Source organism: Elaeis guineensis, chromosome 4 (genome assembly GCF_000442705.2).
Source record: "Elaeis guineensis isolate ETL-2024a chromosome 4, EG11, whole genome shotgun sequence".
NCBI lineage: Eukaryota > Viridiplantae > Streptophyta > Magnoliopsida > Arecales > Arecaceae > Elaeis > Elaeis guineensis.
In genome coordinates, this window is record NC_025996.2 from 134,904,546 (window position 1) to 134,913,431 (window position 8,886).

General features: G+C 34.6%; 1 pseudogene; it reads left to right on the forward strand.

The window, feature by feature from the left end:
- Window positions 1-7,618: 7,618 nt before the first annotated feature.
- On the forward strand, window positions 7,619-8,886 carry LOC140857408 (zinc finger BED domain-containing protein RICESLEEPER 1-like; annotated as a pseudogene).

Below are 8,886 nucleotides of genomic sequence, written 5' to 3' on the forward strand. Positions count from 1 at the left end.
CATGGAATTTTTTTTTTTTTTTTTTCACGATTACATATAGTTACGAAAATTTTATGCCAAATGAGGGCTTTTTAACCACTGATATTGCATGCGCATCGCACATCACCAAGTCATAGTATAGCTAGCTAATAAGCTGCTTGGTCAAAGATTTGAACCATATCATTTTCATTTACATTATAGAAAGAAATAGATGATCGTAAACTTTCATGGTTTAAGAACATATATGACTAGTCAATCCAGCACAATTGGTGCTATCTTATCTCGAAAAAAAAAACAAGCTTAAACCGGAGCAAGCCAAAAGAACTCTTTCATAGGCTAATAGCAAGATCCCAGCTTAATAGCACCCAAACAAACATAACCTAGTGGGGATGTAGATACCCTTGCATGCTGTCTCAAAATGATGTGCCGGTTTGTCCATTTACGCTCGATCTATTAGGCACACCAAGTCTAGTCCCCTTCTCCCAGAATAACTCCGGTTTCATAGAAAAAGTTTATGCATAAGCCCAAAACATCATTGGCCTCCTGAAAAGCTTTTAGTCATGATGGTTTGATCTTCTCAAACGTTATATTTAAAATTACATGGACAAAATTAACCTCTGTAAGGACAACTCATGATTAGCCACCATCCTTAATTTAACCCAAATGAGGGATTGCAGCCAACAGTGTGTGATGGATTAAACTTAATTGAAAATAATAATAATAATAATATACATACTTACCAGCCAATATTTTTTATGGATATTTGTAGATGGATTGAACTAGGATGCTGCAATGGATATGGATATCATTATCATTTTTTGAACATTTGCAGCCTTGAGCATGGTTGCTTACCTTGATACTTCCACACCAAGAAAGGGAAAAAAGGTGTAACAATTAGCCTAGCATTTTGAAGTATTCAAGCAATCATATGTCCTTGTGATATAATGATGTCGGTAAAGGAAAAAAAGATTTCTAATAGGGTAAAGAGGAAAGCCCTATAGAATGTCATGAAATGATGAAACATAGCGTGTAGAAGAGGGAGGGAGGGAAGGGCAAGCAATGGGGACATTTGTGGTTCTTTCTTCCATGTCAGTCCTCTATCCTACCAGAAGTTGGGCAACTTTGTTACTAGCATCCTCGCCATGTTAAGAGGATCAAAATATTTGATAAGGTACATTGTTAAAAATAAAATAAACTTGTGTCTAAATTGAAAGAGAGGTATTATTTATCTTCTTTAGGGACAATGGACTTGTCCTTCGTTTCTTATATTAAAATCTATCAATTTTTCTTGGGATCGGACTTTGAGCCTCAAGCTTGAGTTTTGCTATGACAAGTAGTCACCTCTCTCTCTCTCTCTCTAGTGTATGCATGCCTACAACATAAAAGATTCTAATGAGAGAAAAATATGGATCTTGGTATTTTATGTCTTACCGAACTTGTCCTCCTAATGGCTCCTCAAGGGAATTAGAAGATATGTTCATATAATTCAAAATTTTTTTTCTAATTTTAGATGGACTATTGGTAATGGTGAATTTATTAATGTGCTTCAAGATCTTTGGTTATCTTCTATATCTTTTTAGCTTGGTGGCCTACTCATGTAGATACTATTTCATTACAAGGGCTTTTGGCAAAGGATCTGTTTGTCAAGGGAGAAAGGAGATAGAATTCTTTATCCCTTAGATTTTCATGGGGTAAGCAAGTAGAATTTTTTTCTATCCCAATACCAGGTGAAGATAGCTCTCATAGATTAGGATGAGGTCCATATTCTGGCTTGACAATTAAGACAACCGATTTTTATAATTTTTTTTTAGCCAAATACCAACCATATTATGGCGTTGATAGGGTTTGGATATCCTACATCAGAGATGCTTTGACATACCAAGCTATTATCATTTATGCTTAAATATTGAAGAACGTATAACTAATATTCTAATTTAGTGCAGATTGGTGAACCAAGTGGAGATCTACCCACTTCAGGATTCTTCCATTTTTCCAACTATTTCTCCTGATGAGTTTATTCAAGTTATTAGAGAGAAGTTCTCTAGTAAAGATAAAAGATATGGAGCAATTTTGACATACTATATTGCCTATCAGATGTGGCCATGTAGAAAGGATTGCATTATCCAAGATATGAGATTGAGTGCTGAGTTGATTTTGGTAAAAGCATTTACTTATGCTTAAGAATTTGCCCGGGTGCCAGATTCAAAGGGACATCAGATAGTAGGAAAAATTAATAGTTCTACTCATACAGTTTTTGCATCCTCATAAGTATGTTATTTTTCTTGGGAGCCACCGCATCATTACTTTCTCAAGGTCAATTTTAATAGTAGTGTACAAGAAAAAGATGCTTTTGGTGATGTAGGCTTTGCTATAAGTAGTGCTAATGGAATGCTATTAGCTATCGGAGGAGTCGAGATTTTTGATACCACTGTAGAAATGATAGAATTACAAACTGCATGGAAAGGATTGACTTTTGCTGTATAAAGATTGAGATCTTCTCATATTTACTTAGAGATAGATTCCTTAATAGTTATTAGATAGCCTTCAGATCCACCTCTTATTAATGCCAAAATTCATCCATTTCTATATGATTGGTAGAGGATAATGGGCTCATTTGATTCTGCTTCTCCAAAGTATGAAGTAACTTCTTTCCAACAAGAAGAATTTTTTTTTTTTTTTTTTGAAGTAAAGGGGTATTTGATTCTTACTTCTCACAACTATCAAAAAGACCTACGACAATGGTTTAAAATCACTATCGTAGCTCAAAAAATCGCTACCATTGTTGCTGTCACCGTGGGCTACGGCAGCGATTTTCTGAGCTATGGCAGCAGTTATATCAATTACTACCATAGATCACCTATGGCAGTGTTTTTTTAAGCTACGGCAGTGGTTGCCAAACCGCTGCAATAACAAGCTATGGCAGCGATTATGTCAACCGCTGCCATAAATAACCCATGGTAGCAGTTGCCAAACCACTGTCACAGCCTTTGACCAATCAAAATGGCCAGCTAGCAGCAGGTTGCCTGCCGGCCGGCAGCACCGCCCGCCGCCACCGTGAGCCGCCACCCGTGGCAGCGGGGGAGGAGGTGGGCGACAGTCGACGGTGGCGGGTGGTGGCCAACGGCGGCCGACGGCCAGCTAGGGTGGGGCTAGGGGGCAGCGGCGGGCGGGGGTCGGTGGCAGTTGGGCCATGCCCCGACCAAGCAGTGGTGGGGGGCTCGGGCGGCGGCGGGGTCGGACTATCAGACAGCGGCAGCGACAGTGAGCGGTGGGGATGGGGCCAGACTGCCGCGGTGGCAGGGGGGACGGGGCTCGTGGCAAAAGGCTTAAACAAAATCTTTTAGCAATCCTTTATATACCCTTCATTCATTATTTTCACAACCGACATGGGACTATCACAAACCATAGATTGGACCTACGGCAGCGGTTGCCCTTGGCCGCTGCGGTAGGTCGGACCTACGGCAGCGGTTCGCAATAACTGCTGCCTTTGGTAGAATATAAATTTTATTTCTGAATATGATATAATTTTAGAATTTAAAATCCATCTTTACCGTTCATTTTCTAAATAATTATCGTTAGAGTATCCTCACAAAGACTGCCTCGATCCGATAGCCCTAGATATGTCGATCAATAAAATTCAATTTCGATGGTCACTAACAATCGCATGATGATCTGATAGATAAAGACCATCGATGGGTCTGAATACTTGCAATAATGATTTCAATGATATTTGTAGTATACTATCAAAATTTTACTTCAATCGGACATCATTATTATGGTTAATTTAGCATGAAATAATTTTGACTGTTAAATAAAAAATGAGTGATCAAAAAGCAAAACAGTATCCAATCGAGATGATTTTTTTTATAAATGATCTTTGTTAGTACTTTAATTATTTGTATGGTGATGATCATAAAACTCAAACCATACTTATATGAACAATCTAAAACTATATGTCTCTTCGTACTCATTCTTAAAACCGTTAAGTAATTATACTTGTGTTTTTGTTAGATGTGCTTAAGTCGAGACAATCATATACGCACATTTTAAATTTTACAATCACCACCTTACAAATAGTTAAAGTACTAATAAATATGATTTATAAAAGAAATCACATCAATCAGACACTGTTTGGCCTTTTGATCACCCATTTTTCATTTAATGGCTAAAATTATCCCATACTAAATTGACCATGAAAATGATATCTAATTGAAGTAAAATTTGGACAGTATACTAAAAATATTATCAAAATTATCGTTGAAAATTTTTGCACCCATCAATAGTCTCTATCTATCAGATCATCACGCGGTCGTTCGTAACCATTGAAATTGAATTTTAATGATCGACATAGCTAGGGCTATCGGATCGAGACGATCTTTTATGATGATACTCTAATGATAATTATTTAGATAATGAATGATGAAGATGAATTTTAAATTCTAAAATTATATCATATTCAGAAAAAAAAATTTATATTCTACCAATGGCAGCGATTATTGCGAATCGCTGCCGTAGACGATCTACGGTAGTGGTTATGACCAATCATTGCCGTAGGTTTGACTTACAACAGTGGTTATTTCGAACCGCTACCATAGATCCGATCTACAACAGTGGTTATTCGTTGTTGTAGGTCGAATTACGGCAGCGGTTACATCAACCATTATCGTAGGTCGGACCTACGGCAACAGTTATACCAACCACTGCTATTGGTTCTATAGCAACGATTTTCAAAACTGCTGCTATAGTAATCGCTGCCATAGATCGTTATTGTAGTAGTATCTTGAAAAGTAAAAAAGTAAAAAAATATTTTTTATTTTTACTTTCTCAAAGTATGAAATAAACTAAAATACCCTTTAGTGCATGAACAAATATTTACAAAAATATCACCCTGACTTTTTTTTTTGTTGAGCTGGTGCTCATAAATCAAGGAAGGAGATTTTTTTTCAACAAATGATAAATGAAATAGTCTATCAAGGTTCCAACAAATAGTATTTATAAAGGTCCAAATATTATTTATAATGCATCCAAAATAAAACCATAACTATTACATGATAAAAGCTCTTCTTGCCCATATTTCATCATATATTCCATCACGAACAGCATCTATCTCTCTCTCATTGGTACTACTACCACTAGGACTTATAATTAGGGATGGCAAAAGTCGATCTGACCTGTCAACCCGATCCACATTCGATCCATCTTAAATAGGTTTGGATTTGAATTAAATGAGTTCAGATCGTAAACGGATCGACCTATTTAACCCATTTAATAATCAAATCGAATTTAGATTTTAGACAACTGATCTGTTTAACCCCTTTAATAAATAGGTCAGGTCGAGTCGGATTGGATCGGGTTATAACCTGTTTAACCCGTTATATTTTTTTTCTTTACCCTTTACTCCTCAGGCCTTAGGGTAAACTGAATAAATATTTTAGTTTTTACTCTTTGCCTCTTCGATCATCCACTCATTCACTGTTCGGCTGATTCTGCTTCTACAGCTATTTGCCTTCCCTCCTCTAGGGTTTCGTATCCCATCCCTCCTCTCACCCGAGGATCCCTCACCATCTTCCCCACCGTTGACAATAGGTGGCCGTCTACTACTAGTTCCTCTTCGTTCGCGACCGTGCTGAAGGAAACTTAGAGGAATCGTGAGATTTCGCTGGTCCGATGCTTAGGTATTTCCCTCCTCTTCCTCCTCAACCTCCTTCCTTAAACACTGCTCCTCCTCGATCTCCCCTCACGGGAGCACCGGTCGGGACTTGGCTTCCATCTTTAGCCTTCGTGATGCGTGACATCACGACAATGACAAACTCGAAGGAATCATGAGATTCTGCTGGTCCGAAGCTTAGGTATTTTTCTTCGATATTGGGGATTGGTGTTCGATCTAGATCCGATGATTGTTCTTAGATTTGATTTTTTTTTCTTAGATTTACGTTAGAATTTTTAGGATCTCATAGTGATTTGATCTATTATTTGGTATTCTCTTTGTTCGGCTGGTTTAAATTAGAGATTTTAGTTCTTTTTAGTAGTCATTTCTTTTTTGTTTCTTGATTTTGCTCCGATTTATGGGTTCAATGATATTTGGATATTGCTATTCGATCTGGCTCTCAGACGATCATTGTTCTTCTGTGATTTATTTAATAAATATTATCTTGCATGTCTCATTTATATATTGTCTCATTTATATATCGATTTGCTGATTTTTTCTTAGATTTATATTAAGGTTTCTGGGATCTCATAGCAATCTGGTCTATTATTTAGAATTCTCTTTGTTCGACTAATTTAAATTAGGAGTTTTAGTCCTTTTTAGTGGTCATTTTTTTTTCTTTCTTGATTTTGCTTCACTTTATGGGTTCAATGGCATTTGGATATGGCTGTTCGATCTGACTCTTAGACGATCATTGTTCTCTTATGATTTATTAAATAAATATTATCTTGTATGTCTCATTTATATATTGTCTCATTTATATATCGATTTGCTAGTATATTCTAAAATTTATCTTAGTGCATATTTAAAGCTTTGCTACTTTATTTTCTGATGCTGTAATTCAGTGTATAAGGTGCTAATTTTTTGATATTTTGAAGATTTTTTTATTTCTATTTTTTATGTTGAATGTCAAAGTGTGCAGTATGGCCTATGTGTAGAGATTTATTTTAAGGTTTATATAGAGAGGCTATGTTGATTTTGAAATTTCTTTTTGTTGATTCAACTATTTTTAATAGCAATAATCTTAGATGGCCTTCTTCTGTAGGCCACCGATTGTTATTTTGATTTAGTTGTAGATGAAATACTAAATCTGAGCCTCCTCTTTCTCTTCTTTTCTTTAATATTCTAACTGTTTTTAATTTTTTTGTGATTAATATAAGCATTCATTATATGATATAGATGGATAAAGAGCCTGTTGTCAATTTAGATCTGGAAAGTGATGATGATGGTGCCAATGAATCGGCACCTGTGGCTTCAAATACAAATACAATTAGTGATTCCACTGGTAAATATAAAAGAAAGTTAACTTCACCAGTTTATCAATTTTTTCAAATAAATGAAGCAACAAAAAAAAATAAATGCATCAAGTGTGGCATGGAATATCATTTTGGTGGTAAAGTTGGGACTGAAAATTTGAAACGATATATAGAGAATTGTAAGAAGAATCATGATGTGGGGCAAATAATTTTATCACAGTCTCAAGGATTCATATCAATGCAGTCTAGTAAATTTAATTCAGAAAAATTTCATAAATTGTTGACATATGCAATTATCAAGCATGATCAACCATTTCAATTTGTTGAGTATGAAGGTATTAGATCCTTATTTGCTTATGTTTGTGAGGATGTCAAATTAGTATCAAAGAATACTGTTAAGGCAGATGTGCTGAGATTGTATAAAAAAGAAAAAGAAAAGTTATTATTATGGCTACACTCAATTTCTACTAGGATAAGTATGACTTTAGATTTGTGGACCTCTATTACCACTGATAGATATTTATGTTTAACCACCCATTTTATTGATGAAGAATGGGTGTTGCAAAAGAAAGTTCTTAACTTTCGTTTCATGCCTCCTCCACACAATGGCATATCTTTGTGTGAAATGATCTACGATTTGTTAATTGATTGGAAGATTGAAAAATAGTTATTTTGTATGTCGTTGGATAATGCATCAGTAAATGATATTTTTATTGATATGTTAAAGATCTAACTTAATTTGAAAAATACACTTTACTCAAATGGTGAGTTCTTTCATGTTCGATGTTGTGCTTATATTATTAATTTAATTATACAAGAGGGATTAAAAGAGATAAATGAATCTATTTACAAGGTTCGTGAAAGTGTTAAATATGTGAGAGGTTCACAAGTTTGGAAATAAAAATTCTTAGAATATGTTAGACAAATATCTTTGGAAAGTAGAAAAGGTTTAAGGTAAGATATTCTCACAAGATGAAATTTAACTTATTTGATGCTAGACAGTGCTCTTGCTTATCGACATGCTTTTTTTCATTTGAAATTAAGTGACTCCAATTACAAGCATTATCCATCTGAAAAAAAGTGGGACAAAATTATGAAGATTAACAAGTTGTTGAGTTTATTCTATGATGCTACTCTTGTATTTTTTGGAGTTAAGTATACTACAGCAAATCAATACTTTCCTCATATTTTTTTGATTAAGCTCACTTTAAGACAAGAGATGGAGAGTGTAGATGCTTTCATGCAATGAATGACAGGATAAATGTATTGGAAAATTTAAAAAATATTAATCAGATCATTGTCTAATCTTAGCCATGGCAGTTATTTTGGATCCTCAATATAAATTTTAATTTATAGAGTATTGTTACAAAAAATTGTATGGATATGACTGTATCGAGATCGTCTGCATCTGTGATTGTATATTTTCTCTCTTCAATCAGTATATAGTTTTTTCTTCTAAAATTTTAGTTATTGGTACATCAACTGATGCAGACATTGATAGTGATACTTTTTGTAAGACTTCTGAGCCATGTAGAAAAGCAGATATTTTTAAGGTAATATAAATTTTTATTTATCAAAATAAATGTATTATCTTATACATGATACTAGTTTTAATAAATAATTTATTTTATTTTTATAATGATGTAGAATTTTGATACATTTGAAAGCTTTAAATTTGTGACTACTGCACAGAAGTCTGAATTGGAATTATATTTAGATCAGCCAAGAGTTGGTAGGAAGTCTAATGTAGACATCTTTGAATTTTGAAAAGTCAATTATTTTTTATATCCTCATCTTTTTCTTATGACATGTGATATTTTAACTATTTCAATATCTACAGTTACCTCTAAATTTACTTTTAGTATTGGTGGGTGGATACTTGATAAGTATCGTAGTTCATTTAAACCAGATGTTGCTGAGGCCATAATTTGCACTCAAGATTGA